This window comes from Zingiber officinale, chromosome 9B (genome assembly GCF_018446385.1).
Source record: "Zingiber officinale cultivar Zhangliang chromosome 9B, Zo_v1.1, whole genome shotgun sequence".
NCBI classification, from domain to species: Eukaryota; Viridiplantae; Streptophyta; class Magnoliopsida; order Zingiberales; family Zingiberaceae; genus Zingiber; species Zingiber officinale.
The window spans coordinates 49,347,460-49,367,734 of record NC_056003.1 but is presented as its reverse complement, the minus strand read 5'-3'; positions in this window follow the sequence as shown (position 1 = coordinate 49,367,734).

Genomic DNA, 20,275 nt, shown 5'->3' with positions numbered 1-20,275 from the left:
AATTTTAGGAAATTATAGAAATTTTTCTAGAGTTTTTCGGAGGTCGTATGACTAGTTTCGCGGGGATAGAAGTGGAGGTTCGGTTAGGTATACACGTGTGAGGGATTAATTGAGGAGTTACTTAGGGTTTGATTTCCTTAACCCTAAGTAGGTGCTATTAATAGGTTTCATTTCCCCACCCGAACCCTAAGCCCGACTCGATTTCTTTCTTTCCTCCTTCTCTCTCGTGCGACCTCCCCGACGCCGACGCCGGCCGCGACCATCGGCGATCTTCTCCTTCTTCTTCTCTCGGAGGCACCGGTGAGGAGGGATCCTGGAGTATTAAGGAGGAGGGGATACTATTCCGTTCTTTGACCCTTCCTTCTCCTCTGGACTCGGCGAACCGCGGCGACAGAGCTTTGATTTGGGGTTTTCGCCTACTGTCGGAAAGAGCTCGAGGGCACCGGCGTTGGATCTGGCCAGCATTGGCCGATTGGGTGAGGTAAGATCCACTGCCTTCTTCCCGATCTCTTTCTTGGTTCGTCGACAAGAGCAGATCGTGCCCTAGCCGCGACCGTGAGGTAGGTGTTTTGGTTTTTGGCCGTGGATTCGGACCTTTACTCTTCTCCTAGTATTGATTCAAGTGATCTTGATGAGGAACAATACCTGCGTTTAGGTTCCGGCCTCCAGCTCGATCGGATCATCTTCTTCATTCGGTTCTGTGATCATCTCCGACAATTAAAGGGGAAGCAGGTAACGAGAGCAATTGTTCTTACAGATCTTCTAGTTCTTTTCTGTTTCCTTTTGATCCGGTTGGGATTGATGCATTGGGTAGTTCACTGCGGGTAGGAAATTGATATCTGGTTAGTTCATGTTCTATCCCCTTAATCTGACAATAGTTGCAGTAGTTCTGTACATTCCTTTACCTGGATTATTGATGGAAGCAGTGTGTTTTGGACTGTTCTGTTCGGTTGAGGGTAGGTTTCTGATGACAGGGGTAGGATACAATGCCTAATTCTTGTTCTTCTTCACCAACTAAGCGTTAGGTGCAATGTATGCTATTTAATGGGGTCGATGTTTTCCTTGATCCAAATCTGTGATGGAACAACAAGGGTTGTGAGTTGTTTGGATTAGTTTTAAGAGGGTTAAGAGTAGGCGGTTTTAATTGCTGTCAGTGTTGGGTTTCAAAATAAACTGTTGTGTGGTTTGTTATATCGGGTAATTAGAAGTTGAACATGTAAATTAACCTAATCTGAAATAGATTTAGTGGTGATTGGGTTCTTTTTCTTCCTGTTAGGGGTTTTAAGAAAGGGAGTAGTAATTGTATTAATTAGGATTTTTAAAGTTGGTTAATTGTTTATAGGTGATTCACTTATTTGTTTGTATACATATATTATATTTTATGGAATGTGGTATACAGGACCTTGATCGATACGAGCGGCGTGACGTGGGGTGGTTCTGTTGATACGAGTATCTAGGCGGGTATTTCTTCCCTTTTCTCCTACTTAGTTCTTTGAACTATAAAGCATGGTCGTTTTGTATGCTTAGGTTGCATTACCTTAAATCTGTATATTCGTTTTATTTCCTGCTTGACTCCTTCTATTTGAGCTTTGATATGATCATCTTTACTTCGATACAGTCTCACCCTTGGTATCAGAACTCTGTGCATGTGTATTGATAGAGTTAGTATCATAGAGTCGTCTGACTGGTACAATTAGCGTGTTTATCATGTATATTGATGTCGAGTGTGTATGGGACGGGTATGTGGTATGGGGGTTGTATACCTGGTTGACCACGTTGTGTGTTGGAGTAGGTGTATACGTTTGTGGTGGTTATTGGGGGTGTTGGGATACACTATGGATGATGGTATTTATATTGTGACTATTCACATCATGTCATCATTCATTGCATACTGACGACCGATGTCTTCCTTGTGGTGAGACGGTCGTCAGTTGTCTATAGCTGCCATTCAGCCACTTTTGGAGAGTGGTAGATAGGAGTGGAGCTAGTCCTGTCGCGCTTGCTCAGCCGTTCGGTGATTATACTCTGTCAGCCTCGACCACTCTGGAGTAGTGGGTCTTGAGGGTACAGTAGTCAGAGGGCTTGAGTTGTGAGTGGTCAGGGACCCTTAGCTGTGTAGTTATATAACTACTTAGCTGACCGTCCGCTTCGGCCTCCTATAGCGGTGCATGTACTGGAGGCTAGTACGGTTTGTCACGGACCCAAGCCTATCGGCCATACAGGGGTCGTGGTGTCTAGAGAGGTGGTGGGGGTGACCATGGAGCATGCATGCACTTTTGCATATGATGCGCGGTGCATCTGGGGAGATATTGTTGCATACATGCCTAGTAGATATTAGTGCATGTGATTGTGTGCTGTTGCATTTGTTTGCGCTATGTATGTTGCATTTGGGTGTCATACTGCATACATGTCATCTATTTTACATGTATATGCAGTTGTATCTATATTTGCACAGGTGTCTCTAGTTGATATGTTGCTAGTCTGGTGAGTTCCCTGATTTGGTATCATAGTTTTGCTACTAGTCGAGCATGTGTATCTACTGAGTCAGGTATGTTTATGTACAGTCCTTGTATTAGATATGTCTAGAGGCGTTATGTTCGATAGCATGATTCTATTCTTGTTATGGAGACTGTATCCTTTGATTCTTATGTTATGCACTTGCCATGCTTTATTCTGTCCTTACCGCTGAGTTCTTTGTACTCACCACCCCTTCTATACTGATATGTTTTCAGGTAGTAGGTAGTTGATTGGAGTTACTTGGAGTATGCTGCCAGCCGGTCCCACTTCCCGCGTTACATCCGAGGATTCTTACCGGGTTTTAGTCTTTTACTATTCGCATTCTACGTTTCATGGATTTGTTGTTGTCATTTTATACTATGACTTGATACGTGTATTGTGGACTTATACCTGTGGTGTGTCTTTTGTGGACTTCCGATTATGTGGGTTTCATATTCGTTTTCCGCTGAGTTTTTTTTGATATAGCCGTGTGGGCCACATATTCAACTGCGTGGTTGTGTTTATTTTCTGCATATATATCCCAGCCGCATGTGGCTGACGTATTTTTGCATGTATGAAAGTTTCAGATTGTCCCCGGTACAGGGGAGGTGCTGCCGAAATTTTTCGGGAGGTACTTCCCCGGGGCGTGACATTTACAATTTGACTTTTATAGTATCTAAGGTACCAATTAAGTTTCCCATAATTCCTAAACTTTAAATTTTGAAAAGAACTTAGATTTAGGCATGCATCATTCCTTTTCAATAATTCTATTTGTTTATTTTTTTAATTTTTTATTTTCAATTTTTAACTTGTCAAAATATTCTAATTGACAAGATTTTACTAAAGTTCCTTTTAATTCTACATTTTTATTTTTTTAATTTATTATTCTTTGTTTTTAATTGATAGAAATTTTTAGAAAGCATCTTAACAAATTTGTATAATTTGTCGAGAGGTAGAGATCGTACCTTACTTACCTTGTCGATTTTGTTGTCCAACACTCCCCCTTCATTACTGCTTCTTTCTGAAGTAGCTCCCCCTTCGTCGATACTCTCCTCGAAAGTGGTTTCATCTTCAAGTAGGTATTCGACTACTAGTACTGTGTCGGTGATCTATTCAATCTCGGATTCATCTGATGACGAGGTGATGTCCATCGAAGAGTCATATTCTTCTTTTCTTAGTTCTTTGTAGAGTTGTAAGTGTAAGTATCCCGGGTAGTTTTGATATGGTCAACTAAGTTCAGTTAGGTCCTATTGTGTTTAATCTTTATGTCTAAGTGTGCAGAAGCTTAAGAATATAGGAAGTTGAGCGGGAGATGTAGCTAGTGAGAAGGATGGCACGGGAAAGGAGCCGACGAGCTCGGTGCATTTGAGGGACGAGGTGCTACAGAAGAGTGCACTGATGGATGAGAAGGACATGCACAAATTTTGAGGGACAAGAAGCGAAGGTGGAAGCCTTCTTGAGAAGAAGGTCGGAAAATGGGTTTGGGTGAACCCTATTCTGGATGGCTGAAATCACCCAAGTGGGTGGAGCAGCGAAAGAGCCAAAGGAGAAGTTTGGAGCTTGGAAGCAGCTGTTGAAGGCGCCTTCAATGGTATTGAAGGCACCTTCAACTCTTGAAGGCACCTTCGAGCCTCTATGGAAGGTGCCTTCAACCCCTTGAAGGTGCCTTCAAACAGTGACCATTGTGAAGATAAACTATATCTTCATATGGATAGGATTTGCCACGCTAGAGGCACCTTCCACCCTATTGATGGTGCCTTCCAGCCTCGGATAAGTTCTTTCAGGGGTTATAAAAAGACCCCTGGGCCTAGGAAAGATATAACAACTTTTGTATTAACTTCCTAGCAACTTTCTAAGCTTTTCAAAAAATGCAAGAGGCTTCTCCACCTTCATCAAAGGAGACATTTCTAGTAGAGCTTTGCAACTATCTTGGATTAATAACCACCTAGGTTGTAACCAAGTAAAAATCATAGTCTCTTACTTATTTTTCTTTTAAGTTGTTATTTTGTCTATTGTTGTTGCTTAATTAGAATTATGCTACTAATACAAGACAAAAGAACGGGAAGGAGTTTTGTTTTCTTCTTACAGGCAATTCACCCCCTCTTGCTGACCAACTTGGTCTAAGAAGTGGTATCAGAACTAGAACATCTCAAAAGGACTAACCGCCGATTAAAGTACCAAGACGATGGCCGAACCGAGCATCTACCCGTCGAAGTTTGATGGAGAATTCGCGTTATGGAAGAAACACATGGAGGTATTTTTTAAAACTGATTTTAAAATTCTTTTGATACTTAAATATGATTTTGTAGCTCCCAAAGACCCACAAGAAAATGGAAAGAAAGAATACCAATGGACCAAGAAGGAGCAAGCAGATTTCATAGCAAATGGATGAGCCAAGTTCCACCTACTAAGCGTACTTCTACATCAGGAAGTAAATCGGATCGGAGATTACAAATCAACAAAGGAACTTTGGGAGAAGTTCTTGGAGCTTCATGAAGGAACTTCCAAAGCAATGATTGCGAGACAGGACCTACTCCGGAACCAACTGACGAACCTCCAGATGGAAGAAAGAGAAACAGTTGCACATTTGCATTCAAGGATCAAAGAACTCATCACCAGATTTACGAATCTTGAAGAAAAGGTAATGAACTGGGATTCATTAAGGTACACTTTAAATGCATTTCCTAGAACACCCGAGTGGACCTCTATAGTCGACTCATTTTATATATCTAAAGACCTCGAAGTTAGTTCATTAGAAAATCTTTTTCCCACCTTTAAACATCATGAATCTAGATGTGCAGAGATGAAAAGAGAGCTTAGTCAGAACATTACCCTGAAGGTTGGAACAGACGATCTAGACTTCGAAGTGTCAATTGATGAACACGATGCAGCTGTAATGGTAAGAAAATTTAGAGAATTCATTAAATCTAATAAATTTAATAAGTCACAGGCAAAGAAGGACTTTCAGAGCAAAAGAAAGGTCTGATTCTACAAGTGCCAAGGAGAAGGGTACATCAAAGATGACTGGCCAGAACCAAATAAAAAGGAGAAGGACAAGGGTAAAAGACCAACAAAATCGAAGCTCAAAACCCTGAAGGCGACGTGAGATGAATTGTCATCATCAGAATATGAATTTGAAGCTTATGCATGACTAGCCCTAATGGCAGACCATCATGTCACGCCCCAGGTAGTCCCTGTCCGAAGAAATTTCGGCAGCATCTCCCCTGTACGGCGGACAATATGAATCTCAGTATACATATATCTATACCTCGGCCACACTCGGCCGGAACAATACAGTACAAATAAGAAACAAACCACGCAGTTTATATCAATATTCCACACAGCTCAACATATACTCAATCCACGCAGTTTAATAAGGAAGAACGATATAAAACCAACAAAGATATACGTACACATCCTACTCCACTACAACGAAGAAAACAAATCCACGAAGTAGTGTGAAAATCTGCAGCGGAAAACAAAAGCAGCAAACCCAAAGGTTCGACATAAAGTCCACAATACAACCCACAATACAAGTATATAAGATGCAAAAGCAAAATATAATCCGACAAAGAAAATCCTCGCGCTAATGGGGCTAGCGACTGGAATATCTCCCGACGGCCTCAACCTGAAAAATAGTAACAACGGGGTGAGTTCAAAGAACTCCGCAGGTAAACCAATAGACATGTACAGCAATATATATATCCACCAGTAATAGCCTAAGGTACAGTCTCCTAAACCATGGGATCAAGAGTACAGTTCTCTAACCATACAATCTACGGTATAGTCTCCTAACAGAATAACAGATATGCATAGCTGAAATAAACTGTAGTAACCAGCAATAGGCATAAAGTACAGTCTATAGAAAGAATAATAAGAAAATGCATAACTGTAATAAACTGTACTCACCTGCGAGCCTTGTGCAACTGACTGTAAACATACAGAGATAAAAATAGTCAGAGCAAAAGCATGTATCCTGTATGCATGTCAATCATATGCAATCACCAAAATGCATCAATCATAACGAATGCAATCCGTGCATATGATGCAATATGACATGGTCACCTCTGTCAACCAGTCAGCCATCTCACACAATGGTGAGACCAGAGTGGGTAGAGGCTGTGACACGCACTCTGCCATCACGCACGAAGAGTGACCGAGTGGGCGGGATCTTTGTCGGTACACCTATCCTCCTACCTCAAACATAGTGAGGGAGATTTCAACTCCCGGTACGCGATGACGGGAGGGATCCATGTCTGCTACCAGCTGCATCACTACCCATGAGCGGACCCGGGGCACACTGAGCTCTGCCATACACACACCCTTGCATGTGTGCCACTACCCATGCGTGAACACGTTGTGTGCGAGCCTATGTGGCCGACAGAGCTCAACAATAATGGAGTCGTCAATCGCCCGGCATGCAATCATGCGATATGGTGCATGCGGCTACAATATGACATACCTGAACAAAGCCTCCTCCATATATATGCGTGTCAAAAAGGTAAACACATATAACTATAAACATGATATAAACAGCGTAAATCCAAAGACATCACATATACAATGATGTAAGTATCATGAATCCAAGAGCATGTATCACACATGTAAAGCAACTAATCCAGTAGAGTAGAGCGCTATAGATATGCACCTCTATGAACATATATACACATGGCAAGAGATAAAATATCCAATCCTGAAGTAAAGCAACTAGCAGATGAAGTATGTGATAGGTATCAACTAACCCTAAATCCAGGGGAAGTGTTGAACTACCAATCACTAGTAACCGTCTACAAGTATCGAATAACCTATAACCAGGGAAGTGCTAAATCTACCAATCACTAGCAAGTATATATAAACTGCACATATCAAAAGACACTATCAAGAGATAAGTCAAAGGGTACCCGCCTCAAATAGAAGGTACAATCCAAATCCGAAGTCAACGTCGAGACGCCTGTCTCAAATCAGACTCCTGCGTCAAACAACATATATATTTTATTTAGCTAAATCCACATGAATAGCTAAATAAAATCTCTAACACTAAATTAGGGTAAAACCCTAATCCACAATCTCAACTTACCGATTTAAATCTAATGGTCGATTAGAGTTAGTTATCTAATCCCTAATCACCAATAGATTAGAAATCTAAACTTAGATTAAATCTAATAGTTGACTAGGGTTAAGTGTCTTAACCCTAATTATTCCATTAGATTAATCTAAGCAATTTAATCTAATCACAATCAACATAACCTTAATTCTAATCTACACATCATGTATCAACTAATGATATACCTAAATTAACTAACCTACAACAAGATCAAAAACCTTACACCATACCTCAAGCTCACAGCCCCTGTTGATGCTGGATCAAGAACACCACAGCATAGCGAGAGGAATTCTTCCTTGCTGGATGAGAGGAATCACAGCTAGCCCTACTGGAATTCTTCCCCACTTCAACTGATGCCTCAATCACAGCAAGAAGAAGACGTCCAAGACAACAAGTAATTAGATCCGACCTCTCCCTCCTTGTTCAGGACCGAAAGAAAACCACCACAACCTAGATCAGAGCCTCACCACCTGATCGGATCAAGACTGGAATCAAGCACAAGACCACCAATCCAAACACCAATCGAATCAACCACCTAACCTTACCTGAGATTGCCGACAGTCAAAGAGAAAGGTAAGAATCAAGGAAGAAGTCTCGAAGCTAGTCACAAACCGAAGAACAGAACAGAGAAAGAATCGATCACTTACCCTCGGAGCCCTAAACGCCTCTTCCTGCCGGCAAATCGGTGGATCTGGCTTGATCCAGCGGCGTCGATCGGAGAATAAAAGGGTCGGCACGCGCAGGGAGAAGGGCTCGGGAAGGGTTTAGAAGAGATCCAGATGATCCAAGCCTCCTGGTTCGATCTCCGGCGATGTACTCCTCAGGCGACGACCATGATTGCCGAAGGTTCGCCGGCTTCGGTTCGTCCGCGAGAGAGAACGAGAGGAAGAAGGGAAAAAGGATCGGGATCGGCGATGGGTTAGGGGAGGAAATAAGAAAAGAAAAAGGAAGAAGGGATTTATAATTAGAAACATTTTCTCACTTAAATGGGTATCCCAAATAGGCTTTAATCATATCCGTAATTGATCCCCTCAAACCCATCGTACGAGCTCCGAAAAATTCCCAGAAAATTCCTAAAATTCCGGAAAAATTTTATAAGGCTATTTCTGCAATAACCCTATTTATTTAAATTTTCCGAGATCTCACATCCTCCCCTACTAATAAAAATTTGGTCCCCAAATTTCGCTATAACCACTAGCAAACACTGAAATATAACCATGCAGTATAAATGCTGAAGATACTCTAACCCACATACCTCAAGTAAAAAGATGGGGGTATCGAGCTCGGATCGTATCCTCCAGCTCCCACGTAACCTCCTCGTCAGAATGATGTTGTCATCCGACTTTAACCAGTCGGACCGTCTTGTTCCGCAGCTGACGCTCTCTACGGTCCAGAATCCGTACCGGAACCTCCTCGTAAGTAACGTCCGCCTGAATAGGAACTGCTATATCCGGCAGAACATGTGCCGGATCTGATACGTATCTCCTCAGCATAGATACATGGAATACATCATGAATGCCAGCTAGAGATGGTGGTAGCGCCAGACGGTAAGCTACTGCTCCAATCCTCTCCAAGATCTGGAATGACCCAATATATCGTGGAGCTAACTTACCTCGAGACCAAATCTCTTCACCCCTTCCGTGGGTGAAACTCTTAAAAATACAAGATCACCAATGGAGAACTCCAGGGGTCTCCGTGTCTAATCAGCATAACTCTTCATACGGTCCTGAGCCTCAGACATCCTCCGCCTAATAGTGCGAACTAACTCTGCATCCTGCTGAGCTCTCTGAGGTCCTATCAACTGGGCCTCCCCAACCTCTTCCCGGAGGGTGGGTGTCCGACAAGGCCTACCATAGCACAAGCGGTGCCATCCGGATAGCCGAATGATAGGCTGTTGTTGTGGCGAACTCCACTAATGGCGGTGGTCCTCCCAGCGCCTCAAAATCCATGATGAAGACCTCGTAAGTCCTCCAAAGTGCAGATGGTCGCTCGCGCCCATCATGCGGATGGAATCAAATCTTGAAGCAGTGTGTGCCCAAGGCTGCTGCGGACTGCGCGAATCGGGACGTGAACCGTGGGTCTCTATCTGATATGATGCTCAAAGGCACACCATGTAATCTAATAATCTCACGACAATATAACTCAGCTAATCGATCCAGAGAATCAGTCTTCCGGATCGCTACAAAGTGTGCGGATTTGGTTAATCGGTCAACGATTACCCAAATCGCATCATGGCCTCGTCGAGTCCTAGGCAGTCCTACCACAAAATCCATAGTAATATGCTCCCACTTCCACTCTGGAATAGGGATCCTCTGAAGTAACCCAGCAGGTCTCTGGTGCTCCGCCTTCACCTGCTGACAGATAAGACATCTAGCAACAAACTCTGCGATGCCCTTCTTCATACCGTTCCACCAATAGGAACGCCTCAAATCCCGGTACATACGGGTCCCACCTGGGTGGATAGCAAATCTAGAACGATGAGCCTCCTGAAGTAACTCCTCTATGACCGGGTGAGACTGAGGTACACATAATCTACCTCGGAAATAAACAATCCCCTCATCATCTCGTGTAAACTCGGTCTGCTGTCCGGAAGCTATCTGGCTGCTAATGAACTGTAAGTACTGATCTCCGGCCTGGGCCTCTCGAATCCTCATCCTGATCGACGACTGAGCAACCATGGTAACAAGAATACCCTGCTCTGTCCGTCCCTGCTCCTCAAGGCCCAACTCGGAGAATCCGTGACTAAAACTCGGTGGCAAGCTAAAGTCCCTCTGGACTTCCTGCTAAGTGCATCAGCAACCACATTAGCTTTACCCGGATGGTAGCTAATAGTACAATCATAGTCCTTTAGGAACTCCATCCATCTCCTCTGTCGGAGATTGAGTTCCTTCTGTGTGAAAATATATTTGAGACTCTTATGATCAGTAAGAATCTCAAAAGTAATACCATAAAGATGATGTCGCCAAATCTTCAAAGCAAAGATAATAACGGCTAGCTCTAAATCATGTTCTGGGTAGTTCTTCTCATGCTCCTTCAGCAGAAGCATAGAAGACTACCCTACCATCTTGCATCAAGCGATGCCCAAGCCACGAAGAGATGCGTGCGTAAAATCTGAATTCGTCATCACGGAAGGTAAAACCAAGGCGGTGCGATACTAATCTCGCTTGACTCTGGATGGTCTCACAAGCCTCGACCACGTGAACATCACGCCTTTCCGGTCGGCGTGTCAATGACAATCTGGAGGAACCCTCAGCAGAGAAACTACGAATCTCCTGGACTGACTTTGGCTGCTCCCAGGTGGTGATAGCCTCGATCTTCCGAGGATCTCTTGAAATACCTCGGCTAGACACAACATGTCCTAGAAAACCAACCGAGGATAGCCAAAATGCACCTTTGCTGAACATCGCATACAGATGATGTCGTCGAAGAGTCTCCAAGACTATGCGAAGGTGCTGCGCATGTTCCTCCTCGGAGCGTGAATAGATCAATATGTCATCGATAAACACAATCACAAACTGATCTAAATACTCCAAAAGATCTTCATCAAATCCATAAGTCGGGCATTGGTAGCTCAAATGACATTACCAAAAAACCAGTATAAAGTGCTGAAGAACATCTTACAATATCGAATCTTTAACTCTCGATGATATCCGGATCGCGGATCAATCTTAGAATACAGCGATGTATCTCTGGTGATCAATTAAATCCTCGATCCGTGGCAAGGTACTTATTTACGATAGTCAACGCATTCATTGCTGTAATCGATGCACAACCTCAGTACCATCCTTCTTCTTGGACGAATAGTGGAGAACACACTAAGGCGGAATCTGGTGGGGTTCTCTACAAGGACCTGGAATGCTCTGCCGTGCATGCCATCGGCCATGGTGGCTACGGATGTCCTCTGTGTGCGAGAAGATTGGGCTTCGGCCCACCTCAGAGTCCGTTGACCATGGTTTCAAGAGCAATCACGGAAGCTACATTGAGAGCCTGCAGCGAACAGTCTCGGCTCACGTGCCTAGGCAGTTTACAATAATAGCAAACTGACTGTCCCAGGCTGAATGCAGAGATGATGTGATCTCAGGACCCACATCGGGTGCAGTGAGAATCATCGGTGGACAGTTTCCGGTTTTGCTGAGAAGACCGGGAACGTCCTGATGAAGATCATCCTGACTTCTGGGGTCGGCCAGATGACCCAGAAATACCCTGACCTGTTTGAGTGCGACTGCTCTGCTGTTGTCCCGTAGTCTGTGGCTGCTGGCTCTGTCCGGAAGTCCGATTAGATTACTTCCTCTTCTTATCTGCATTCACTCTCCGATGAGTGGACTCAATCATGAGAGCTCTATCCAGTGTCTCGGTGAATGAGGAAGTACTAAAACCAGAAATCTTCAGCTGGAGATGCCCTTCCAGTCCCTGGATAAACTGAAGCATAGGAGATTTATCCTCGGCAACTAACTCAGGATAGAATCTGGGCAACCGATTAAATTCGGCATCATACTCCATCACTGAACGGTTATTCTGCCGAAGACTCAGAAAATCCTGCCGACGTGTCATCTGATACGCCCGGGGAAAACACTGACTCTCGAATGCCTCTCTAAATCTCGTCCAGGTAATATGATGATCGCCTATGATGGAGCGCTGTGTGTCCCACCAGATCTCTGCCCCATCTCGCTGGTGGTAAGCAGCTAGCTCGGCCTTCTCCCACTCGGAGCAGGCCATGTAAAAGAATGTCCGCTCCATAGTCTCAATCCAGGACTGAGCTATGCTCGGATCAGTCTCCCCGCGGAATAATGTGAATCGACTCTTCATCGACTCGGCTAAGGCTGGGATCCGTGCTCGTGCTTAACTATACCGATGGGATCATTGCGGAACTAGGTAGAAATGGGCTGATCCTATGGGTGGTCTTGAGGATAGGCGGAAGAGGTACCACAGTGCGGTCGTATAACTGGGATGGAGTCTTCTTGGTGGGCTGAGTAGGCATAAGTAGGGCGGCGGAGATACGGTGGGCGATCTGGATAAGGAGTAGCAGCCTGCTGGCAGTGCGTCTGGGTGTCGATGTGGCGCAGTATCTGGGGTGCCAAGTGCGTGTGTGCAGCTGGAGGGATCTTTGGGTATCTGCGGTACTACTGTGGGAGGTCTGAATATGCGACGGTGGTACCTTGGTGGTACAGTCGAGTGGGTACCTCGGAGTCGGAGCTATCGAGGTCGATAAGCACCGTACCTAATGACACAGGAGTCAGCGGACAGGCTCAACCCTGACAGACCTCTCTGAAGACTCTGTCTCAGGAGAATCTAACGGCCTCTTACGTGGCCGCCCACGTCTCGGTGCCGATACACGTGTAGGTGGCATATCTGTAAAGAAATGTTACCCAAATATCACTAAAGGTATAAGAACTGAAAAATTTTACCTAATTTACCAAACTGCCGTCTGGAGATATCCTGTCGCTGCTTAGCCCCAAATAGATCCAATAAAACTTCGTCAAAATACCTCGGAATTCCGAAACGATAAAATCGACGAAAATCCGTACAATCCGAAATACCAAAATATCCAAGCTAAATCAAAAATTTAGCTCTGATACCAAATAAATTGTCACGCCCCAGGTAGTCCCTGTCCGAAGAAATTTCGGCAGCATCTCCCCTGTACGGCGGACAATATGAATCTCAGTATACATATATCTATACCTCGGCCACACTCGGCCGGAACAATACAGTACAAATAAGAAACAAACCACGCAGTTTATATCAATATTCCACACAGCTCAACATATACTCAATCCACGCAGTTTAATAAGGAAGAACGATATAAAACCAACAAAGATATACGTACACATCCTACTCCACTACAACGAAGAAAACAAATCCACGAAGTAGTGTGAAAATCTGCAGCGGAAAACAAAAGCAGCAAACCCAAAGGTTCAACATAAAGTCCACAATACAACCCACAATACAAGTATATAAGATGCAAAAGCAAAATATAATCCGACAAAGAAAATGGAATATCTCCGACGGCCTCAACCTAAAAAATAGTAATAATGGGGTGAGTTCAAAGAACTCAGCAGTAAACCAATAGACATGTACAGCAATATATATATCCACCAGTAATAGCCTAAGGTACAGTCTCCTAAACCATGGGATCAAGAGTACAGTTCTCTAACCATACAACCTACAGTATAGTCTCCTAACAATATAGATATGCATAGCTGAAATAAACTGTAATAACCAATAGGCATAAAGTAGAGTCTATAGCAAGAATAATAAAAATGCATAACGAAATAAAGCATACTCCTGCGAGGCTTGGGCAGTTGTCAACATCTGAGAGATAAAAATAGTCGAGCAAAGCATGTATCCTGTATGCATGTCAATCATATGCAATCACCAAAATGCATCAATCATAATGAATGCAATCTGCGTATGATGCAATATGACATGGTCACCCTGTCAACCAATCGACCATCTCACACACAATGGTGAGGCCGAGTGGGTGCTGTGACACGTGCACTCTGCCATCACGCTCCTGAAGAGTGACCGAGTGGACGGGATTTTGTCGGAGTACACCTATCCTCCTACCTCAAACATAGTGAGGGGGCGCAATGCTCAACTCCCGGTACGCGATGACGGGAGGGATCACTGTCCTGCTACCGTTGCGTCACACTACCCATGGCGGACCGGCGGAGCACTCTGAGCTACCTACACACCCTGCGTGTTGTGCCACTACCCATGCAGTGAACACGTTGTGTGCAGGCCTATGTAGCCGGCCGACGAGCTCAACAATAATGGAGTCGTCAATCGCCCAGCATGCAATCATGCGATATGGTGCATGCGGCTACAATATGACATACCTGAACAAAGCCTCCTCCATATATGTGCGTGTCAAAAAGGTAAACACATATAACTATAAACATGATATAAACAGCGTAAATCCAAAGACATCACATATACAATGATGTAAGTATCATGAATCCAAGAGCATGTATCACACATGTAAAGCAACTAATCCAGTAGAGTAGAGCGCTATAGATATGCACCTCTATGAACATATATACACATGGCAAGAGATAAAATATCCAATCCTGAAGTAAAGCAACTAGCAGATGAAGTATGTGATAGGTATCAACTAACCCTAAATCCAGGGGAAGTGTTGAACTACCAATCACTAGTAACCGTCTACAAGTATCGAATAACCTATAACCAGGGAAGTGCTAAATCTACCAATCACTAGCAAGTATATAAACTGCACATATCAAAAGACACTATCAAGAGATAAGTCAAAGGGTACCCGCCTCAAATAGAAGGTACAATCCAAATCCGAAGTCAACGTCGAGACGCCTGTCTCAAATCAGACTCCTGCGTCAAACAACATATATATTTTATTTAGCTAAATCCACATGAATAGCTAAATAAAATCTCTAACACTAAATTAGGGTAAAACCCTAATCCACAATCTCAACTTACCGATTTAAATCTAATGGTCGATTAGAGTTAGTTATCTAATCCCTAATCACCAATAGATTAGAAATCTAAACTTAGATTAAATCTAATAGTTGACTAGGGTTAAGTGTCTTAACCCTAATTATTCCATTAGATTAATCTAAGCAATTTAATCTAATCACAATCAACATAACCTTAATTCTAATCTACACATCATGTATCAACTAATGATATACCTAAATTAACTAACCTACAACAAGATCAAAAACCTTACACCATACCTCAAGCTCACAGCCCCTGTTGATGCTGGATCAAGAACACCACAGCATAGCGAGAGGAATTCTTCCTTGCTGGATGAGAGGAATCACAGCTAGCCCTACTGGAATTCTTCCCCACTTCAACTGATGCCTCAATCACAGCAAGAAGAAGACGTCCAAGACAACAAGTAATTAGATCCGACCTCTCCCTCCTTGTTCAGGACCGAAAGAAAACCACCACAACCTAGATCAGAGCCTCACCACCTGATCGGATCAAGACTGGAATCAAGCACAAGACCACCAATCCAAACACCAATCGAATCAACCACCTAACCTTACCTGAGATTGCCGACAGTCAAAGAGAAAGGTAAGAATCAAGGAAGAAGTCTCGAAGCTAGTCACAAACCGAAGAACAGAACAGAGAAAGAATCGATCACTTACCCTCGGAGGCCTAAACGCCTCTTCCTGCCGGCAAATCGGTGGATCTGGCTTGATCCAGCGGCGTCGATCGGAGAATAAAAGGGTCGGCACGCGCAGGGAGAAGGGCTCGGGAAGGGTTTAGAAGAGATCCAGATGATCCAAGCCTCCTGGTTCGATCTCCGGCGATGTACTCCTCAGGCGACGACCACGATTGCCGAAGGTTCGCCGGCTTCGGTTCGTCCGCGAGAGAGAACGAGAGGAAGAAGGGAAAAAGGATCGGGATCGGCGATGGGTTAGGGGAGGAAATAAGAAAAGAAAAAGGAAGAAGGGATTTATAATTAGAAACATTTTCTCACTTAAATGGGTATCCCAAACAGGCTTTAATCATATCCGTAATTGATCCCCTCAAACCCATCGTACGAGCTTCGAAAAATTTCCATAAAATTTCCTAAAATTTCGGGAAAATTTTATAAGGCTATTTCTGCAATAACCCTATTTATTTAAATTTTCCGAGATCTCACATCCTCCCCTACTAATAAAAATTTGGTCCCCAAATTTCGCTATAACCACTAGCAAACACTAAAATATAACCATGCAGTATAAATGCTGAAGATACTCTAACCCACATACCTCAAGTAAAAAGATGGGGGTATCGAGCTCGGATCGTATCCTCCAGCTCCCACGTAACCTCCTCGTCAGAATGATGCTGTCATCCGACTTTAACCAGTCGGACCGTCTTGTTCCGCAGCTGACGCTCTCTACGGTCCAGAATCCGTACCGGAACCTCCTCGTAAGTAACGTCCGCCTGAATAGGAACTGCTATATCCGGCAGAACATGTGCCGGATCTGATACGTATCTCCTCAGCATAGATACATGGAATACATCATGAATGCCAGCTAGAGATGGTGGTAGCGCCAGACGGTAAGCTACTGCTCCAATCCTCTCCAAGATCTGGAATGACCCAATATATCGTGGAGCTAACTTACCTCGAGACCAAATCTCTTCACCCCTTCCGTGGGTGAAACTCTTAAAAATACAAGATCACCAATGGAGAACTCCAGGGGTCTCCGTGTCTAATCAGCATAACTCTTCATACGGTCCTGAGCCTCAGACATCCTCCGCCTAATAGTGCGAACTAACTCTGCATCCTGCTGAGCTCTCTGAGGTCCTATCAACTGGGCCTCCCCAACCTCTTCCCAGAGGGTGGGTGTCCGACAAGGCCTACCATACAACGCCACAAACGGTGCCATCTGGATAGCCGAATGATAGCTGTTGTTGTAGGCGAACTCCACTAATGGCAGGTGGTCCTCCCAACTGCCTCAAAATCCTGCTAAGACCTCGCAAGTCCTCCAAAGTCTGAATGGTCCCCTCACTACCCCATCTGCGGATGGAATGCGTCTTGAAGTGTGTGCCCCAAGGCTGCTGCGGACTCTGCGAGAATGGGCGTGAACCGTGGGTCTCTATCGATATGATGCTCAAAGGCACACCATGTAATCTAATAATCTCACGACAATATAACTCAGCTAATCGATCCAGAATCGGTCTTACGGATCGCTACAGTGTCTGGATTTGGTTAATCGGTCAACGATTACCCAAATCGCATCATAGCCTCGTCGAGTCTAAGCGGTCCTACCACAAAATCCATAGTAATATGCTCCCACTTCCACTCTGGAATAGGGATCCTCTGAAGTAACCCACGGTCTCGGTGCTCGCCTTCACTGGCAGCGGATAAGACATCTAGCAACAAACTCTGCGATGCCCTTCTTCATATCGTTCCACCAATAGGAACGCCTCAAATCCCGGTACATACGGGTCCCACCTGGGTGGATAGCAAATCTAGAACGATGAGCCTCCTGAAGTAACTCCTCTATGACCGGGTGAGACTGAGGTACACATAATCTACCTCGGAAATAAACAATCCCCTCATCATCTCGTGTAAACTCGGTCTGCTGTCCGGAAGCTATCTGGCTGCTAATGAACTGTAAGTACTGATCTCCGGCCTGGGCCTCTCGAATCCTCATCCTGATCGACGACTGAGCAACCATGGTAACAAGAATACCCTGCTCTGTCCGTCCCTGCTCCTCAAGGCCCAACTCGGAGAATCCCTGAATCAAGTCCGTGACTAAAACTCGGTGGCAAGCTAAAGTCCCTCTGGACTTCCTGCTAAGTGCATCAGCAACCACATTAGCTTTACCCGGATGGTAGCTAATAGTACAATCATAGTCCTTTAGGAACTCCATCCATCTCCTCTGTCGGAGATTGAGTTCCTTCTGTGTGAAAATATATTTGAGACTCTTATGATCAGTAAGAATCTCAAAAGTAATACCATAAAGATGATGTCGCCAAATCTTCACAGCAAAGATAATAACGGCTAGCTCTAAATCATGTACTGGGTAGTTCTTCTCATGCTCCTTCAACTGACGAGAAGCATAGAAGACTACCCTACCATGCTGCATCAAAACAGTGCCCAAGCCCTGAAGAGATGCGTCTGTGTAAAGTACGAATTCGTCATCACCAGAAGGTAAAACCAAGACTGGTGCTGATACTAATCTCCGCTTCAGCTCCTGGAAGCTGGTCTCACAAGCCTCTGACCACGTGAACATCACGCCTTTCCGGGTCAGACGTGTCAATGACATAGCAATACTGGAGGAACCCTCAACGAATCGTCTGTAATATCCAGCCAAGGCCAAGAAACTGCGAATCTCCTGGACTGACTTTGGCTGCTCCCAGCTGGTGATAGCCTCGATCTTCTGAGGATCTACTGAAATACCTCGGCTAGACACCACATGTCCTAGAAAACCAACTGAGGATAGCCAAAATGCACATTTGCTGAACTTCGCATACAGATGATGTCGAAAAATGGATAAAGTAAAACCATACCACGGAAAATGGATCCGTCGACCCGCTGTGCATCCTCTCTGATGACCGCATCAAATCATCCAGTATCTGGCGGGGGTAGAGCTGGTAGCATTACCAAAAACTACTGAGTCTGAGCCTGAGCCTGCCACTGAATCGGTACTGGAGACTGAGATAGAGATGGGCATGTCGATTGTAGTAGGTACTGAACCGATGTCTGGAGCTGCAATTAATCCTGTACCAATGGCAAAGGGTGCAACTAATACTGCACCAGTGGCTGAGGTTGCAACTGATACTACCCCTGTGTCAGATACTGAGGACACAAAATAGAACTCTGGGTTCTCTACAAGGACACTGGAATGCTCCTGCCCGTGCATGCCATACGCAGCTGCTACAGGGGAAGCTGTCCTCTGCTGACGATGCGAAGATTGGGCTTTCGGCCCACCTCACTGAGTCCCGGACAGACCAAACTATCTTCCAAGAACAGAAATCCTGGAAGCTACATGCTGAGCCTGCAGCGAACAGTCTCGGCTCACGTGCCTAGGCAGTTTACAATAATAGCAAACTGACTGTCCCAGGCTGAATGCAGAGATGATGTGATCTCAGGACCCACATCGGGTGCAGTGAGAATCATCGGTGGACAGTTTCCGGTTCTGCTGAGAAGACCGGGAACGTCCTGATGAAGATCATCCTGACTTCTGGGGTCGGCCAGATGACCCAGAAATACCCTGACCTGTTTGAGTGCGACTGCTCTGCTGTTGTCCCGTAGTCTGTGGCTGCTGGCTCTGTCCGGAAGTCCGATTAGACTACTTCCTCTTCTTATCTGCATTCACTCTCCGATGAGTGGACTCAATCATGAGAGCTCTATCCAGTGTCTCGGTGAATGAGGAAGTACTAAAACCAGAAATCTTCAGCTGGAGATGCCCTTCCAGTCCCTGGATAAACTGAAGCATAGGAGATTTATCCTCGTCAACTAACTCAGGATAGAATCTGGGCAACCGATTAAATTCGGCATCATACTCCATCACTGAACGGTTATTCTGCCGAAGACTCAGAAAATCCTGCCGACGTGTCATCTGATACGCCCGGGGAAAACACTGACTCTCGAATGCCTCTCTAAATCTCGTCCAGGTAATATGCTGATCGCCTATGATGGAGCGCTGTGTGTCCCACCAGATCTCTGCCCCATCTCGCAGGTGGTAAGCAGCTAGCTCGGCCTTCTCCCACTCGGAGCAGGCCATGTAAAAGAATGTCCGCTCCATAGTCTCAATCCAGGACTGAGCTATGCTCGGATCAGTCTCCCCGCAGAATAATGTGAATCGACTCTTCATCGACTCGGCTAAGGCTGGGATCCGTGCTCGTGCCGCAACTATACCAGAGGGATTGCGGAACTAGGTAGAGCCCTTGGGCGATCCTATGGGTGGTCTTGAGGATAGCGGAAGAGGTACCCTGATCTTTGTCGTATAACCGGGATGGGTACTGGTGGGCTGCCGAGTAGGCATAAGTAGGAGCGGCTTGGAGATACGGTGGGGCGTCTGGGATAAGGAGTAACTCTCATGCTTGGTGCTGGGGTGTCCGATGGTAGGCATGCGGTATCTGGGGTGCCAAGTGCGTAGTAGCGGGCCGCGGCTAGAGGGCTCTGGGTATCTGCGGTACTATTTGGGAGGTCTGAATATCGCGGTGGTACCCGGTGAGTGGGTCGAGTAGGTACCTCGG